Here is a 19,384-nt window from a genome sequence, read left to right as displayed (position 1 = left end):
TCACATAAATTAATGAAAAAATTAGATACTGATGCAATTTTAATACTGCTCGTTATTTAAAATTAAAACAAATAAAGTACTATAGAAATAATAATTATAAGCATAGGAATCGTATTAAATTCGTTTAATAATCTTGATAGAGATAGAAGTAGTGATTCAAACCAGTTAACAGCACTTAAAACAAAATAATGAGAACATAACTAAACCACAATTTATAGTTGTAAGTTTGATTTTTCTTGGATGGCAAAATATTGCATTATGTGGCCGTCATGGAAGAAAATTTTAGAGAGCTTTTACAATTCAAGATATTTTTTGGATTTAAAAGATCATTTAAAAAGAATTGAAGCAAGAGCCACGTATGTAAGTAAAACTACTCAAAATACTCTTATTTCAATAATCAAAAATTTAATATCTAAAAATGTGTTAAACAAAGTAAATAAAATAAAATATAATAGCGTAATTTTTGAAAAAAATAATTTATGTATCTAAAACTGTACAACTGATTACAGTTTTAAGATATAAATCGACAAAACTATAAACGAAGGCCTTATTACATTTATTGACTATCATCAAAAAATAACTACAGCCAATCTAATCTAATTTAAACATTGAAACAAAAATAATCTGAGAAATAATAGAAATATTGTAATAAATATTCTAGAAAATATAACTTTACCTAGGAATAAATGTGTAGAAATATTGACAAATTTTGGTGTTCTGTAATTGAATCTGAAATATTTAATGCAATTAAACTATTACAAATCCAATTTAAATTTGATATTAAATGTTTATGTTTTAGTCATGCTCTAAATTTATCTTTAGTGAAAAGATGTAAAAAAGCATTTGTTAGAAACACACTTGGAATTATTAAGGAAGTAGTAAGTTTTTTTAATACTCCAACAAAAATAAAAATTTAGTTTAAAAAAATATTTCAAACAGTTCTTTAAAATTTTAATGCATAACTAAGAGGGTTAAAAAATTAAATGACATAAAAATAAGAGAAAAAAAAATTAAGTTGAATAACTAAACATAGCTAAAACTTGAATAATCGGACTAAAGGTCTGGAGGATTTTTTCTTTCCCATTTAAATGCTAGATAATATAATCATCTACCCAGGTACAAATATTATTCACTTTATCAACTTCTTCCTGACCTTTGGAAAGTCGTTCAATCGAGAAGTAGATCGAGGACACCTTAACTAGCTTACATTTGTATAATATATATGTATATTATTCTGTAGTTTAATAAGGTAACACAAATTAAAATAAATACAACACTTATGTAGCTCGTTAAAATGAGAAATCTAATTGTTATTTGCAGGATCCGGTGTTAAAAAGTGTTGCTAATATAGCTGATGAGCATGCACTGGTTAAAATAATAAGGTCATGTCGACTTGGGTGTGCAGATGGTTTTATCAAAAGTCTCCATAATTCCAAGAAACTAGCTTTCTAGCTTTTAAGGCTTTTATTTGGCCATCCTTTATCTCTGATAGCATATAAGAAAATCACAAATACGTGTCAGTTTCTACATAACCTTACAATGCCAATCGCGTCTTTTTCCATCAGTAATGAAAATTTATAAAGGGGGTTAACGTTATCTGTACACGGCAACCTAACTATTTTTATTTATTATTTTTAAGCTGCCATACAATTAAATGTGAACAAATAATGACAAAAGCATGGTATCATTATATAGTTGTTGTTTTCAAATTTGTTTCCAATTTTTGAATCATTAGACAAAATATCTGATTGGAACAATCTTTAAACGGCCTCAAGAATGTCTACTGTAACGACATTTTTATTAAGTTTAGAATTTATTTCAACACTAATTCTTATGTTTAATAAATTTGAAATGAATGTTCTAATATATATAATTTTGCAGTTAAAAAGTCAAAATACATTTTTGGGTTTTAAATAAATAATGTACTTAAATTTTAAAAGAAAAACGAAAAACAACACGGGTAAGTTTAATTTTAATAATAGTATAAAATGGTTGAAAAAAAATAAGAATCGATACAATATTGAAATCCCTAGAATAACAAAGCTAATGACAAATAGAATCAATCTATTGTTTAAAAATCTAGATAATTATTTTCGTACTGTATTGTTTATTCTTTTTTTAGATGACTAAATTGTCGATTTTGAATATAGATTTGATAAAAAAATTGGTATTAGTATTTGATTTAGATATATTTATTAATATTTTGAAGGAAAGCTTTAATTATTATCTTGTACTTATTAGAAAAATGAAAAATGAATTTCAAATACATCTTTAGAAGCTTTTGGAAGATGTGATTCCAAAACTTTTTCAATTATTCATAATTGTTTTAATATACTCCTAATATAACCAGCCACTTCAGTAATTATAGAACAAAATTTTTCTTTTCTTTGCCAATTAAAAACTTGAATTCAATCAAGAATATCAAAAGAGTGTTTTAATAAACTTGTGTAACTCCATTGTTATAGAAATGATAATATTTACAATGAAAATGTAATAGATACATTTTTTTCAAAACCAAAAAGACGAAATTATTTTGTACTGTTTTCATTATTTTTTTTTTTTTTTTATACAATATGTTTCATATTTCATGAGTGTATGTATATCAAGTAACATTAATTAAACACAAAAATTATTTAATTTTATTTGTACTTATCTAATTGTACTGATTAATTCAAATTAGAAAAGTAATATTTTACTGAATAGTTTACAAAGTAATTTATACTATTTTTATCAGTCTTATGCTGCATTGTACTTATATTGTAACTAAAAATGAATATGATTAACAATTTTTTTTATAAAAATCTGAATATTATTTTAAAATAGTTTTTCATATGAACTTCTTCACTATGGAATAAAAAAAAGTTTACAAAAAACCGATTTTTATAAGAACTTAAAATTTAAATTTTAAAAATTTCTAAACTATGATATTTATTTTATAAATGAAAAATACAATTTTTTTTCATAATATCTAAACCTTAAAACACAATAAAAGATTTTTCAATTTTTTTAGATATTTTGATCATAATAGTATTAAATTATGCTAAAAATATGCATTCAAAATTTCGGCAGTCTAGAATATTCAATGTTTACAATTAATTACATATAGATTTTTACTTAAACAATTGTAATCGCATATAATTGTAAACAATTTTTATCGTAAGGTTAGAAATTGCAATAAAAAAAAAAAAAAAAAAATAAATAAATAAATAAATAACTTATGTTATGTAACATAATTAAAAGTAACTTAACTTTAACCTTTTAACTTGCTCATTCTCTGCATTGCAAGTTCGTTTAATTAAATTTTGTTGTACTTTAAGCGATCTTAGTGAGTTATTTACACAGCCTCTCTATATAATTTAGCTGAACTGAAAGATCTACTAATACAATGCTTAGTATAGACTGCGCTTAATATCACACATGACACAACCTGTAATATAGATAAGTATAATATTATATTGTAGCAATAAAAAGTAATTAGGCGAAAACAATGAAAAACTATTTTATTATTTTTATTTTCATTGTAATCGCAAATGCCATTCTTTTTTTTTCATTTGAAAAAGATTCATAAAATCTCTTGGTATTAAAAACAAATTAAAATTGTCTATTGGAAAATAGAAAAGCTACTATGTTGAAAACAAAATGAAAAAAATATAGCAACATTTCCTGTTGCCTTTTTTCGTTATTCCTCACTAAAAGTATTATATTCTTATTCACATTATTATACTTATTGTAGACAACTTTTTTCTTGTTCTATATCTGTGATAAAATATAATAAAAATATCATTATAACAGTAGTTCGTTATTTTATTTTAATACGTTTTTCTGAACCCTATAGTATTATCGATTATTATTTATTTTTTTTTTTTCATACTAGTGTTTACATATAAAAACGGATTTTCATATTACCAAACAAGTTCATCTTCTTGCAATTATGCCATATTGTTAGTATTGTTTGACATAATTTTAGTCCATTACTTTTTTATACATGTTTTTATTCTTACTGAGCGAACAGTTTCCCTCCGAAATGTGTATCATAACTTATATTTTAATAACATTCTCGTTAACTAACCATTACACCGTCATTGTGGTAACGTGTGCGTACATAAATTAAATTATGCGTTCGAATAATATTTCATTTTAATAATTTTATATCATTTTATATACATATGCATAGATATTGTATTGTATTCAAAATTGTTGAAAGAATTTATGAAATAATAATAAAAACAAGTATTGATTTGTCAATACGATTTGTTTTCTGTCGTCATAGTAACAACAACAAATTTGATGTTATAAAAGAAATATTTTCATAAATTAAATCTAATACAAGTATGCAATTACAATTTATTATATAATGTACTTGTATTCTACAGTGTTATTGGTTTCAACTTAATTTTTACATGGCATTCGAACATACAATTATTGAATTCCCTTGATACAACCTGCACCATTCCAACGACTATTTATATCATATAATTATAATAACGTACCTGTGTGTTATATAATTTTGTATAGTAATCTTTCTTTATTGCGGCCTTTATAGATACAATATGGTATTATATAAATGTCGATAATCAATAGGTTCAATAACGCCGTAAGAACCTATATAATGAAATGAATAGTTAGAAGTAGGTACATAATTATTTGCTACATACACATAATGCACACACTAAAATGGTATTAACTATGAAATTAAATGATATACCAAATAAGTTTATTATAATAATATATTACTGTTTATACAAATAATATGAATAATATAAGAAAAAAATACAAGTTCTTGAAATAGCTCTAAGTAAATTTTGTTTAGAAACTTTAATTGTCTGACTGAGTTAATAAAAAAGAAAATGTGAGGATTTGTAAATAACGAAGTATTTTCAATAATATTTTAACTATAAACACATTTTACAATTTTGACTGATTTCATGTCTTAATAACACATTGTAGAGATAAGATACAAAGTAGTATCGATTTTTAAATTGTTGTCATGTCAAGCAAAGAACAATTATATAGTAAGTATCACACAATTATTGATAGTGGCTATTTAATATCTAATGTAACTTAAATAATAATAATTTAGTAGTTGAATTATAGTTATTACGCTAGGCAACCAAATAAACATAATATTTTACATTACCAAATAACAAATATTCATACATTATATCCCTAAAATGAATTCATCGGGCGCACAAAAAATTATCATCCATCTTCCAGGATTGATCGACTAGCTAAGCCGTTGGAACGATTGCGCAAACCACTGATTCGACTGAATACCATTAACCGGAGTGAGCGAAACTATTGCTAGTAAAACTATGAAAACAATAATGTAGTATGAATTACGAATAAATATCCTGATTAGAGAATAGGAAAACACATACTCATAGGCATCAGACTATTATCTAAATCTGCAATACCTCCAAAACAGATTCTCCACTGTGTAAATTATTATACTAATGACTAAAATTTAGGATATATTTTCAATAAACATTTTATACTCCTTAACATTAATTGTTTTTGAGTCTAGGAAAATTAAGTGTTAAAGATCAAACAAACATAACAAAATTTAAAATAAAAGTATACAGGGTGTTTCACGATGAACTGACAATTGCAATTACTTTGGTTCTACTGTACATTTTCAATTTTTTTTTTTTTTAAATTGTCAATTGTCATCTGCGCTACATTTAAAATATTTTTTGATTTTTTTTTTAATATTATTTATGTAAAATTAAAAATTGAAAAAATTTCTATTTGACTTTAAAAAAAAATCAAGATAGCCATTTTGTAAATCCGATTTTTAAAAAAATTTTGGTGTCAAAAACTTTCAATATGGTCCAGTCAATCATTTTTAAACAATTTTTAAAATTTGTTTAAATTCAAATTTATTTCCTGTTAATCAGTGTTACAGCAATATTATCGATTTTGAATTATTTTTTTCCAAGAAATAACAAAATTGTATACCAGCAATTGGAGTAATATCTTTATGATGTTTATTGGGTAATGGGTAGGTATCATAATAATATCAAAATGTCAATGATTATTATCCTTAGGTAATACGAGTATATTAATATAAATTATGTAATAACGTAAAATATACTCCTAGCGCTTTAAAAATAATTAATTTGAATATAAATAATTGATTTCAAAATAAAATAAATACATAGATAATTTATTTCCATAATTCCCATAGGAAATAAAAGAACTTTTAATTATTTGAACATAACCTAACAATATATCCACTAAGGAAGTGAGAGGTGGACTCTTTTTTCTTCCACATTAAAGACCGCGATTCATAATAACGTTATGTAGTATGTACTTGAACACGTAATTCGTTTTTCGATGTTTGTCAAAAAATGTTTGGTGTTAAGTGTTTACAGTTTAGTAAAAGTTATGCGTAATAATGTAATATCAATGTCAATTATAAGTATACAACATGATCATTGAATATTATTCAAAAATTAATAACCAATGACTACCATCATATTTTGTGCTGGGCTCTTAGATATAAAGTACTTTATATCTGTAATAACTGGACTTCAATGTTACTGTAATCATGTCAATTATGATTCATGACAGTTATTCATCCAGCAAGTAAATTATATTACCTACTCAAGTATTCTTAAAAAAAAAAACCTTACAGACAATTCAAGAGAACATGAAACATGAAACCATTTTTAATGAATTGTATGCCAAGCAATTTAATGAGTGTTTATACATTAATGTTGAACCGTGACAATGTTGTATAATACACAAGTGGTCTAAACTCAGGTCGTAGGACATAGTATAGGACTAAAAATACAGAATATGATGATAACTAATTGATACATTTTTATTGAATTAACTGTTGTGTTCCAATCATCGTATGTATGGAGATTAAATATGTAAACATTTACGTATTCTATTTTCACAATTAATTATTTTAGTGTAAATGAATTTCTATTACACTAAGTACAAATAATACTAACATCAACATTCTAAAATGTAAGTTAATTATTTAAATACTATTAATTTTATTTTATTATCTAAAAATAGGCTAAAAAAAGGTTTTAATTATTTTTCAGGATATCAATTTTAATATTTGAAATAACTATGAATGTATTAATGAAATTATTAAAATTCAAAAATCAATATGTCGTCATCATTGAACATTTTGTAAAATCAAGTAAAATTAATTTATAGTTGTTGTTATAGTTATTTCTAGTTTATTTATTTATTTTTTTAAAATTAATTATATTATTTTAATGTAGTGTTGTAGTGATAAAGTATTTCTAATCTAAATAGTTGAATGGATGAATGTTGGTACTAAACTTAATTTATAATAAATTAATATTTTATGAAAACAAGTTTTTAGCTAGGTATTTTTAATATTTACCTAGATTGTATGTATAACTTTTTCCTATTAGTATTAATACTTGTGAATAAAATACCTACCTTTAATGTTATAAAATATTTCATTTAATATTAAAAATTAAAATAAAAAAAATTATTATAAAATGCGTATTAAAGCATATTATATAATAATTTATTACCTATAATAATATTTTTGCATTCTACCTTCTACACTTGAAAAAAAATACCTTATTCATCCATAATATTTTTGAGGTACAATAATAATACATGCATTCTTTTTCGGTTTAAGTAATATATGTATTTTATGTTTTGGGAATTATGGCTTTATTTATTTGATTTCTAAGTGAATTTTACGTTTACACTAATACTCTGATAATGCAATCCGTTAAGTAAATACTAATATTTGTTTAGTTTTTTGAATAAATATAGTCTATACTCTCAAAAAATACAGAACTATATAAATTAAACTAAAAAAAGAATACCTCAAAATAACACTATTTAAATTATAAATTACTTACTACTTACACTAGTTATCAGATATGATAATTAATCAGTACACAATCTAAATAAAATAAAATACTTTTTAGAATATATATATTAATATTTATTTATTATAATGATTAATAAAGATGTTATTCCTTATTTTGTGGCCAGCATTTTGGAATTTGAAAATATGTTAATTTCCCTTTTTTACGGTCATTCACAGGACACCGTGGATTGTTCTATAATTCAAAATGTAATACATATTTTATTAAAAATGTATTTATTATAATTAGGGTAAATTTCTGTATACCTTGTCATCACCTTGCCAATAAACAAATCTTGACTTTGCCTTTCTAATAAGGTACTGATCTTCTAATGATTGTTCCTTCAAATTTAGGGACAATAATATATCAATAAATGAAGAGTGTTTTGGACACCACCATTCTTTACATTCCTATCATCAACATTATAATATTTTTTTAGGTTACATATTCTTTTAATGTGTTAAATTATTAATAACATGTTTGTAAAAATGCATTATTTAACTAAGTACCTTATTTACTGAGACGAGACAAAAATTATATCGCTACACTCAGATTTTTCTTCCAAACTAATTTTACCAAGTTTTGCACACACCAACTTTTCTAAAAAATCAATTTTAGTTTTTATGGGCAGCAACTCATGTTTTTCAACATAACGTTTCTAAAATTTAAAAAATTTTAATTTCATAAGAATTTAAAGCACATTTTTGTATTAAATAATAATGGGACTACCGATTCATTTGGATCATCAATATTTTCAACATTAGTTGGACCTTTTTCCAATTCCAAGCCAACTAATTTTTGTTCAAGTGTTGCCTATAATTTATTATAATAAGCATACTTTTGAATACTTGAGTTATTCAGAAATTAAAACCTACCAATATAACCTTATACTTTTGATTTTCCGATTGAATTTTTTTCTGTAAAACATTTAAAACGTCATTATTTTTTTATTTGTTAATAGCTTTAATTTTAGTATAATATTTCTTTTTTTGTAATTTTTAAATACTTACAACTTTTTCATTTGACAAATTAATTTTTACTTTTTATGTGTCCTACAATTATTTTATTATAATTAGCATGTATAGTTTTTACAATACAAAATTAAATAAAGATTTTAGGTTACTTACAATTTCACTGGTTAATAACTTATTTTCATTTTCCAATGCCTCGTTATCATCTGAAATATCTTTCAGCTCAGTCTTTTTATTATTTAATTCATAAAGAACTGATTTATAATGCTGTATAAAATATTTACCCATAATTAGTTTTTAATTGTAATGTAAAATTTAAATAATTGTACCATAATATTAGTTATTTTTTTTTTTTTATTTTATTATATTATTTTGTATAGGTATGTAATGTATATGTATGTTACATATGTATTTATAAACATAAATTTAAATTTTTAATAATTTAAATGTAAAATTATTTAATACAAATATTAATGTATGATCAAAATATAAAATTATGATTATTGAATATACCTGTCTTATAAGATCCATTTCTGCAATCGACTTTTGGAATGCAAATTTGAAAAATTCTATTTCTGTGAGCTTTTCTGCCCGGTTATTTTTTTTTGTACTCAGTGTACAATGTACCAACATCTTCAAAAGAATCGATTTTTGAAAAATCCATTGTGATATTATTTAAAATTCACAAAATTGTTGCACCAACGTGTTAATATAAACCCCGAAAATACAACTGATGACAATATAAATGTCATCTGAATTAAATCTTCACGCATCTGGTGTCGTAGATAAGATAATATATTTAATAATATAAGATAAAGATATAAATAATAAATAATAATCTATATATCTTATATTAAAAGATATAATATATCTTATAATCTATATATTTTAATATGATGTGCTATTTTTAAAAATATAATGTACTACTATACTCCTAAACTTTTTACCTGTATGATAGGTCTATTTGAAAATATTAGCAGCTTTCTGTGGTAAGCTATACAATTGTTATAAGTTGATTATTTTTTTTTTTTAATTTAAAACATGCCTACTATATTTAACAAAAATGAGTATGCCGATATGTTGGCAGTTTTTAATGAAGTAGGAAGGAGTACATTAAAAGCATCTCGTTTGTACTTACTACGATACCCTTAAAGGAGACAGCTATCAAGAGTTACTTATGCGAACATAGATAAATGTTTACGTGAAAAAGGTAATATTAAGGATTAAAAAATTAAATGGTTGATCATAAAATATGTATAAGTGTAATTGTGTTAAAATTAATACTCAATACAAGTTATTAATTAATACAATATCTCGTAAAAATAACACAAAAATTGACTTTAAAAGTAGTTATAAAATAATTGTGGGTGACAATGCAAAACATACTATTTGTATTTTACATATTTTTCAGGAGAGGTATATTTTTTATTGTGTATTAAACAAATGAGATATAAATGTTGCTAAAATGTTTAAAAATAGATAAAAATCTAATAAATACATTTCTGTAGGTAAAAGTATTTTAAAATGTATTTTTTTTCTTAAATATAGCATGCTATATTTTGAATTGGATCAAAACGTACTATTTGTAACAAAAAGTACATTTTGAACAACATTTTTACAAAACGTTCTATTTCCATAAATTCAATTGTATAATGAATATAATTTAATATATTTTTAAGCTGAGAAATTGAAATACTTTGACTCAACTAAGTGTTATATTAGACTTATAAATTTCAATTAAATTTCTATAAGCTAAGAAAATATATAAATCATAGGAAACTGGTAGCATCTATTAATTATGTTTAAATGTAGCGCAGACGACAATTGACAATTTAAAAAAAAAAAAAGTTGAAAATGTTCAGTAGAACCAAAGTAATTGCAATTGTCAGTTCATCGTGAAACACCCTGTATATTTATGTTATTTATATTATAAACCGTGAAAACTTTTTTCTATGATATTATGCGTAATTTATTGTACCAAAAATTCTTTATGATAGTAAATTATAATGGCCAGGAGATTTGTCACTAAAAGTTTAGTTTTGCTATTTGTATGTTATTTCACAAAATATGACCACAATGGTGCTCTTTAAAGATAAAGAAAAAATATCACAACTCTAAAATTTATATGATTCAACTAAAATGAAATATCATTGGCTTCGAATCTCAATCCAGCCCCGGTCATCAGTACTTTCTTACTTAATTTATTTTTGGCTGCATCCGAGTTGAGATCAGAGACGATTTTTGAGATAATTACATATAACAGTTGCGATCACGTAAATTGTAGGTAATATCTTATTTTCGATCATGTACTTATTAATTATCTGTAAAGTTTATGTATAAAATAAATAAAATTGTATAATCCAATCGAAGTTTTGAATATTGCATTTAACAATACACATATTTTTCGATTTTATTACACACATAATATATATTATATGAAAACACCACTACTTATCTGTAAAGATAATGTATAAAATAGATAAAATTGTATAGGCTGATTGTAGTTTTGAATATTGCATTCAGTATGCCTACGCTTCAGTAAGCCTGCGGTAAAAATAAATTCGCCTAGTAATGTTAGGTGAAAAATTAAAAACATTACGGGTAGTGAAAAATTATAAATTTCGATTTTATCGTACTTTTGCAAATGACGTGCAACTATGAGTATGTTGTAAAAAAAATGTAATGCGGCTATAAAATATGATGTTAACGGTGTCATTTGTGAACAGAATAAAACACATAATCACGAACTAGATGATTACCAATCATTGGTACGGTAAAAGATTAGTTACAGTGTTAAACGTAAAGCAATGGAGCAGTTGAACGAGTGTCCCTCCAAATTCATTCATTCTGAGATGTCAAATATAGTACTCAGTGTACTAGAGTAAAATTATGTTTTATGGATTAGAAAAAATATACACTCTGCACGAATGAATGTTTACTAGAAATTGCCGCGTGACTTTTCACAATAACATTTAATGTTTCCTAACTTAATTAATAAAATGCGAACCAAAAATAATGAAATTTTGATTTTTATAGACAAAGTTCAGAACAATATAATATGTTGTACGACTCAGATAAACCTTAATTTTTTTAAACAATGTGATTTAATTTTTATGGACGGTACTTTTTAAAATTGCTCTTTTTCTTTTAAACAATTTTTTGTGATAGATGGATATAAAAACAAAAGCAGCTCATACGTATCTTTGTTTTTTTCGTTATTGCCTAGTAAATGCCATAATGCATACAAGACTGTATTAGACCATCTCAAAGGTTGTTTGTCAGACTATATCCCAAAATATAGAGTCTTCAGTGATTTCGAACAAGCTATCCACACAGTAGTTAAAGAGATTTGGACTACTACAAATTTGAAAAGATGTCGCTTTCACCTAGGATAAGCTTGGTTTCGCAAAATGCAGTCATTAGTTTTGGCAAAAAACATACATGAAAACTGGTGAAAGTTCCAAATATTTAAAACTTTTTTTCTGGTTTCCTTTTCTACGATCAAGCAAAGTTCACGATTATTTTGTCACAGATATAATGGGATCTTCTTTTATCTAATAACGCAAAATTGACTACATTTACTGACTATAATTTAGAAGTTTATATAAGTAAAGATTCTATATACCCGCCATCATAATGGGCTGAATGTTCTTTTTCCATTACACAAATAACCAATGCATGCAAAATTTTTCATTCGAAGTTTAACAGCATGTTTTAACACTCTCACTCAAATATTTATAAATTTCTTGAGGACATATACGAAATTAAAACGGTTAATTATTTGAAAACAAATTGTTCAAAAATGATTAAAAAAAAAGATTTTGACTAAGAAAGAACATTTTCTAGCGCAACAAATACACTACTATGAAGAGGGTGTAATTAATCGACTTAAATATGTAAAGTCGATTTCTTTACATTTCTGTACCCACAAAATTTTAATAACTGTAATTTAAAAAAAAAAAATTGTATACAACATTATATTGTATTATTTATTATAAGTTTAACCACTTAATTTAAACATAAAACTAAGTACCAATATCCATACCAAGTAACCATACCTATAAAATAAATAAGAGTGTAAACAATTTTAAGTCTGTTATAAATGGGAAGGAAAATGTTAAAACTTTTTTGTAAATAAAATAGCATGATATATACCATTTTATACTAGGTATATATTGAGTGACCGCAACTAATACGTTATTTTGATTTTGACCGCAACTAATATGCACCGTTATTTTTTATTTCACCCGAATGTTTTCATTCGAGTTCATCTTCGTATTATCTACAACGCTGTGTATGTAAAATACACGTCACAATATTATCATATATACTATTTCACAGAAATTGATCGCCAGATTCCGTGGGGTAAAAAGGGCCCTGATTCTCCCACTAAAAAAATGCAAGTTATACATCCACCAGCTCAATGAGGAAGAACCGAAAATGTCGTATCTCATGCAGCTCTTGAATACAAGGCGTCAGAAAATATTAAACGATTGGCCAAACACCGGCCAATACTAAAAGTGTATGCCAATAAAAAGTGCTCTTCCATGAATCCACTATCTCTTATTTACAAGTCATCGCTTCGAATTCTTCAACTCTACAAGCCCCGGATATGCGTAGTGAAGACATGATCATTGCTTCAATTTTTATTATTGTTAGTAGTACGAAATAGCTTATTCTGGACTCTCCCCGTTTCAGCCCCTTCCCATCCAGTGGTTCTCTTTCCGCTACTCCTCCTTTCTATACTATAGCTCCCGACTCACTCCTCTCGTCTAGACTGTGGCTTTTCATCCATCTTCTCGTCTGTCTACGCGGGCCAGTACTTCCACCTTACTTCATCGCTTATCCACGTCATCGGGACAGCTGGCCAATACCTCCACTCCCTCCACCTATAATCGCGTGGAATATGCATAAATAGTATACTAGTTACTGTAACTAATATTTCAACAAAACCAGTTCATAGTAATAGAAATCTATGAAGTTATTTTTTTTTTAGATTACCATACGCATTTTACGATTTTTTCACAAATCTTGCTAAATGTTGGTAGCTTTGTTAGAAACATTTTAAATGAAAAGTGTATGGGTTCATAAAAAAGGGACATAATATATATTGTATCATCATATTATACATTTTTTCTACTGGAAAATTTTAAGACACTTATTTTGACTTTTGAGTATCACTAAAATGTAGGTCATACGAAATGCACAACTAGTTTTTGAATAGTGAATTTTTTTTTTTTTTTATGCATTTATAAACGTACTATTGATATTATAATATTTATAATTGATTAATGCCCAATACCCAACAGTAACAATTTTGTTTTATTTATAGGTTATACAAAATGTAGTCCATAGATAATTTTGAATATTAATGCCATGAAATATAATTTCATGTCAATTTAAAAAAAAAAAAAACATGAACTGTACTTATTTCCGTCTAACTCATAATTATACATTTTAATAGTTCATAGACTATGAACACTTCTGTACGAACAAATAGAAAAATAATGACAACGATGGGTTTTTAAAATATAAGTATAAAAAACACAGGCACGTAAAGCTCTGACACCACACGGTGGAGCACAACGGGGGAGGGGGGCTTATCGGACAGTGTGTCGACCGATGCAATTCCGGAATTACTCTGACTATTGCACCACAGGGCAGGTGAACCGATCGATACAATGCCAGAATAACTTCGACTATTACACCATTGACCGAATCACAAACCATCTGACAAGTTGTGCTGGGAAGCCGCCTTTCCTAGTTGCGCAAGTCTATCCAGGTGGGTTTTACTACAAGGTTGGAAAGACGGAAATAATGGTACTGATAGTTGTGTCGTAGGGCCTTTTATACCTGGTTCATCGGCAATTTCACCGAGTTGGTCTTCTGCTCTGTAACAGAAGGCATGAAAACCCCAATAGTATAATCGCCGATGAATGTACAATTATAAATTATAATTAATGAACATAGTAATAATAATAGGTAAAATATTTAAATAATAAATATGATATATAAGTATCTGAGCGCTTATCGCGTACAGTGCAAACAATAACAAAATAATGATATATAAATAATATTAATTGGAATACCTAATATAAACAAAGTGATTATCGCGCACAGCGCAAACTTCAATATTATACAATAAAATAATTTGAATAATAAAAAAACAGCGCAAACGACTTCTATATTGTTTTCTTTTCTTGTGTTTTTCATGTCTTTTAAAATGTTTTATTGAAATTAATTTTTGTTTATATTTAGAAAATTCATAAGGATTATCTGAGTAAAAATATTCAATAAAATTGATTCACTATTTTGTATGGCAGTATCTATTTTATTTTTTTTATTCATAAATGGTTTTCACTGAGAGTGATGGGTCAAAAATATATTTGCATCAATATAACATAAGAGTTGTAAATAGTAAATAATAATTTATTTAAACTTAATGTTCAAATGTGTGCAGTCATATATATATATATATATATATATATAGGTTTATGATTTATTATTATTTCATATAAATACAATTATTATTTGGTTTTCCGGCGGTAGGTGATAAGCAATTGTGTGATCTCAGTTAGTCTTTTTATAGATATTTGCTTCTTCAGCAGCCAATGGATTACTGTTCTGTTTTGAGCTTCTGACACATAATGGTTCTTTTATAAGCAACTAAAATCACCAATGAAAAAATATCCTATCCACTAAAACGAGGTGGTGGTTTACCCTGAAGTGTCCTTTTGTTATTATTATTTTTTTTTTTTTTTACTCAACCACCGTAGGCAACTTCACTCCGGTAAGTACCTACATCCGGCTTGAAAACAATAACATTTTATATGAAGCACCGTGCAACGATGCAGACCGCTAATATTATTTTGTATAAACTGTAAATGAAAAACGATAAAAGACAATATATTGAAACAGACCAGCAAAAATAAAGTTTAACACAATGATATTATAGGTAGATAATTTTTATTTTCAAACTTTTTAGAACGAGTGTAATATTATGTAAACTAACTGGTGTTCAGTTAACTGCGCATTAACTACTAATATTGTTTATATTACATAATATTATAGGAAGTGGTGTAAATTGTTTAGCATTCATACCACGTAATGACATTATATTTACACCTGTAGAGTTATAGACATACAATAGGTACCATAGTTACAACATTGCAAATATTTTTGTAGTTTTTCAATAATACTCTTCTAAGTGTCAGCATTTATTGTTACCATTTTCCGCAGCTGTTAAAATATTTCCATACCCTTCAACCCTTGAATAAGTTCTACATTTATACCATATAATAAGACACATTTTAGTAATTAAAAAGATAACTGGACGCACTCAAGCAACGCTTGTGCCCGCAGGTTAAAAACTTTTTACTTGAAAATAAATAGGTATATTAATTCGGTGATTCTCGTATTTAACGTTTGACAAATGATACTACTTTGGTGTGTTTAATATTTAATAAACTATAAGTTATTAATCGAAATTATGTTTATACTAATTTTATACAGTTTTAGTAAACGAAAATAAAATAAAAAATAATATAAAAATGTATAATGATATGCACAATAATTTTGGCAACAGAATCGTGACGGAGATTTGTTACGCACTAAACAACCAAGTCTAATTTGTAAGTATTACAAACTAAAACAGACGCGTCTCAAGAGTGTAACTCCAAAAAGTCACACGCGTCCACGTGCCGATGATGGTTATAACTATTATTAATTATTAGTATGTTTAAAGCGTTTGCTAAAATAATATGTTCTCCCTGATAAACAGATTTACTCTTCCATTATATTATTATCATTGTGCACGTTTGAAGGCAATTTACCATACGCACGCTTTGTACACTCCACAATATCTATAACCATATATGGTTATTCTCGGGGTTCGTACGATAATATTATTTCACGAGATATTAATCTCACACGAGGTCGAGTGCGCGTACCTACATAATATTTTATTCATAATTGGTGGTGTTAAAACGGTGTTTTATAATGATAGAAATTAATTTTATCGCGACGCCGTAAATCAAACGTGCGATACGCAGGCGACAACAGCCACTACAAGAACAGCAATGAATATTATTTATACACAATAACAATATTACAATGACATTATAATACGTAACATGTCATACAACGATATTATTTTGATAATATACGTTGATACCTAATACGGGATTTTTCCTACCTGTGCAGTGACGCACCCCCCCCCCCCACCCACACACACACACACACACACACACACATACATACGACGATAATATCTCCGTGACGTGTCACCGTCGTTATAAGGGCGCACAATTTCAGCCGTCTGACGCATGATATTGTGAACACGGAGGTATATCTGCAGTTTTATATTGCATTAAAATATTATTATATTTTTTTGATTGAAATGTACAAGTCTTATGGAACACCGTCGAGCTTTATGTCTGTGTTCAATTGTTTTTTTTTTTTTTTTTTTTTTTTTTTTTTTTTTAATATATATATACATAACTACATTAAAGCTATTAATCGTACACCAGTGTTCCTGATGATAAGCAACATATTATTATATACATTATACAAACAGTGATGGACATAATAATATGCCTACTCTAATCGCGTATATTTTATTCGACGATGTCGTAGTAATTTCGTATGATATTGGCAATGCGTTTAGAACTGTCTATCAGGTAGGTATTATAATATCGTTTTTAAAGGTAACGTTACAAAATATTATGATAAAGTATTTTACGAAATATTTTAGCTCGTTAGAATCAATAAAATCATGTTTATGCAGTGAAATGTTCGCCAGTAGATATATGGATGAAATTACATTATTGAACCAGCCATTATTCACACACATTTTGACTATCGAATATTCTAATATTGTTTCGCGGATTATTCGATTGTGAAAAAAACTGAATGAGTAATGTAAAGTGTCCTCAACGTAACCGGAAAACGGCGCCTTTGAGTATAATAATATGTAAAATGTGTAAGACTTATGTATTATGCTAGAAGCACTTGCTCTGCCTAAAAACTCAAAACTTGAGACGGATAAAAAAAAATGAATTAGGCCACCGCTGGAGCAACATTGATCGACATTTACACCAAGCGTACATTATATATTACTCTCTGTTGGATCAGGTTTCACGGAGATTTAATATATTTCGCACGAAACCGAATATAAGTTTTGATTTCTTCGTATTTAAAATGATTCACGAATATCACGGGTAAAAATAATTGTTAAATTTAATAGTATCAGTTCGGTTTACTGTACTGCGTATTTATGGTTAAAATACATAAATACCAATTTTTATATCAGTTACACCGTTTGTTCAAGTATCAAGGTTAGTTTAAATAATATCTACAGTTAAACTGTACAGATTGATACAACTGTGGCTCAAGTAACGGCAAACACGTATTAATATCTGTAAGGGTTTATTTTGCACATGCTATGAATTACACAGATGTATCGGCTTTATAAATAATCGTTAATATCTGCATTTTAGAAGTGCATATATTATAATTATATTTTCATCAACGATACAAAAAATTTCAATATACTGTAATAATAATAAAAATAAATTAGTATTAAAAGAAAAAAATGTGTGATAAAAAATATTAATAGTACAGTACATCGTTAAATCGATGTCATTTTAATGCATTATACGGTTTAATAAATATACGAATATTTATTAAACCATCTTAGTATCTGGAAAATAATATTATGTTTGTCAACCACTTTTGAAAATAATAAAACCAAAATGATTCTTATAAATAATAGATATACAAAAAATTCTCTACAAAATTCATATACTATCATATCTCCAATTTTTCGTCAAATATATTTAAACAAATAAATAACTACATATTAATGTTTTTGGAAAAAGTTAATGTACGAGGTATTATGTTAAAAAATCGGATGGGGAGGAAAATTTAACACTTAATAAAAATCATCATGTTCACAAAACTTATGTTAATTATTCATTTTATTGTTTAATACTTTGATTGTATACGCACTGCAAAAATAAAATATATCAGGAAGAAGAAACATATTAAAAATATGGATTTTTTTCTGTTCATTAATTTAAATTTTATAATTATATTTGTGTATGAGTACTCAACGTGACACAATATAGTTTATGCGGTAGTAGTGTATATAGAAAAAGATAGCGTGTGCTACAATATTAGACATAACTTGGATTTTGGAACTGAAAATATTGAGCAATTAATATGATGAAAATTGGTATAAATAACGACTGAAATATACAAATAATTTACATAAAATTAGTTTTATACAAATATACATACAAATTACAATCTACATCACTATTCACACTATAACACACAAAATACACGTCTCATACGCTGCTCATAATATAGGTTCGATGTGTCTTGTTTGTTGAAACTAACGTAATTACTGATTAGAAATTCACGAACGGGCCTTGAGAGTGATTTTCAATTAGCGGCGAATCCCTGAGAAGTCCAATTAAGGAGCACCGTACATGGTATACTTCTTATAATAATATCTGTAGAGTACTATTTGTAGTT

General features: G+C 26.2%; 1 pseudogene; it reads left to right on the top strand.

Annotated features, from left to right (window-relative positions):
- Positions 1-258: 258 nt before the first annotated feature.
- On the top strand, positions 259-13,476 carry LOC112601414 (annotated as a pseudogene).
- Positions 13,477-19,384: the final 5,908 nt, after the last annotated feature.

This window comes from Melanaphis sacchari, unplaced genomic scaffold, assembly GCF_002803265.2.
Source record: "Melanaphis sacchari strain LSU unplaced genomic scaffold, SCAv2.0 Contig77_pilon_pilon, whole genome shotgun sequence".
Taxonomy (NCBI): Eukaryota; Metazoa; Arthropoda; class Insecta; order Hemiptera; family Aphididae; genus Melanaphis; species Melanaphis sacchari.
The sequence above is the reverse complement of the archived record's forward strand: the minus strand, read 5'-3'. Positions and strand labels throughout refer to the sequence as shown.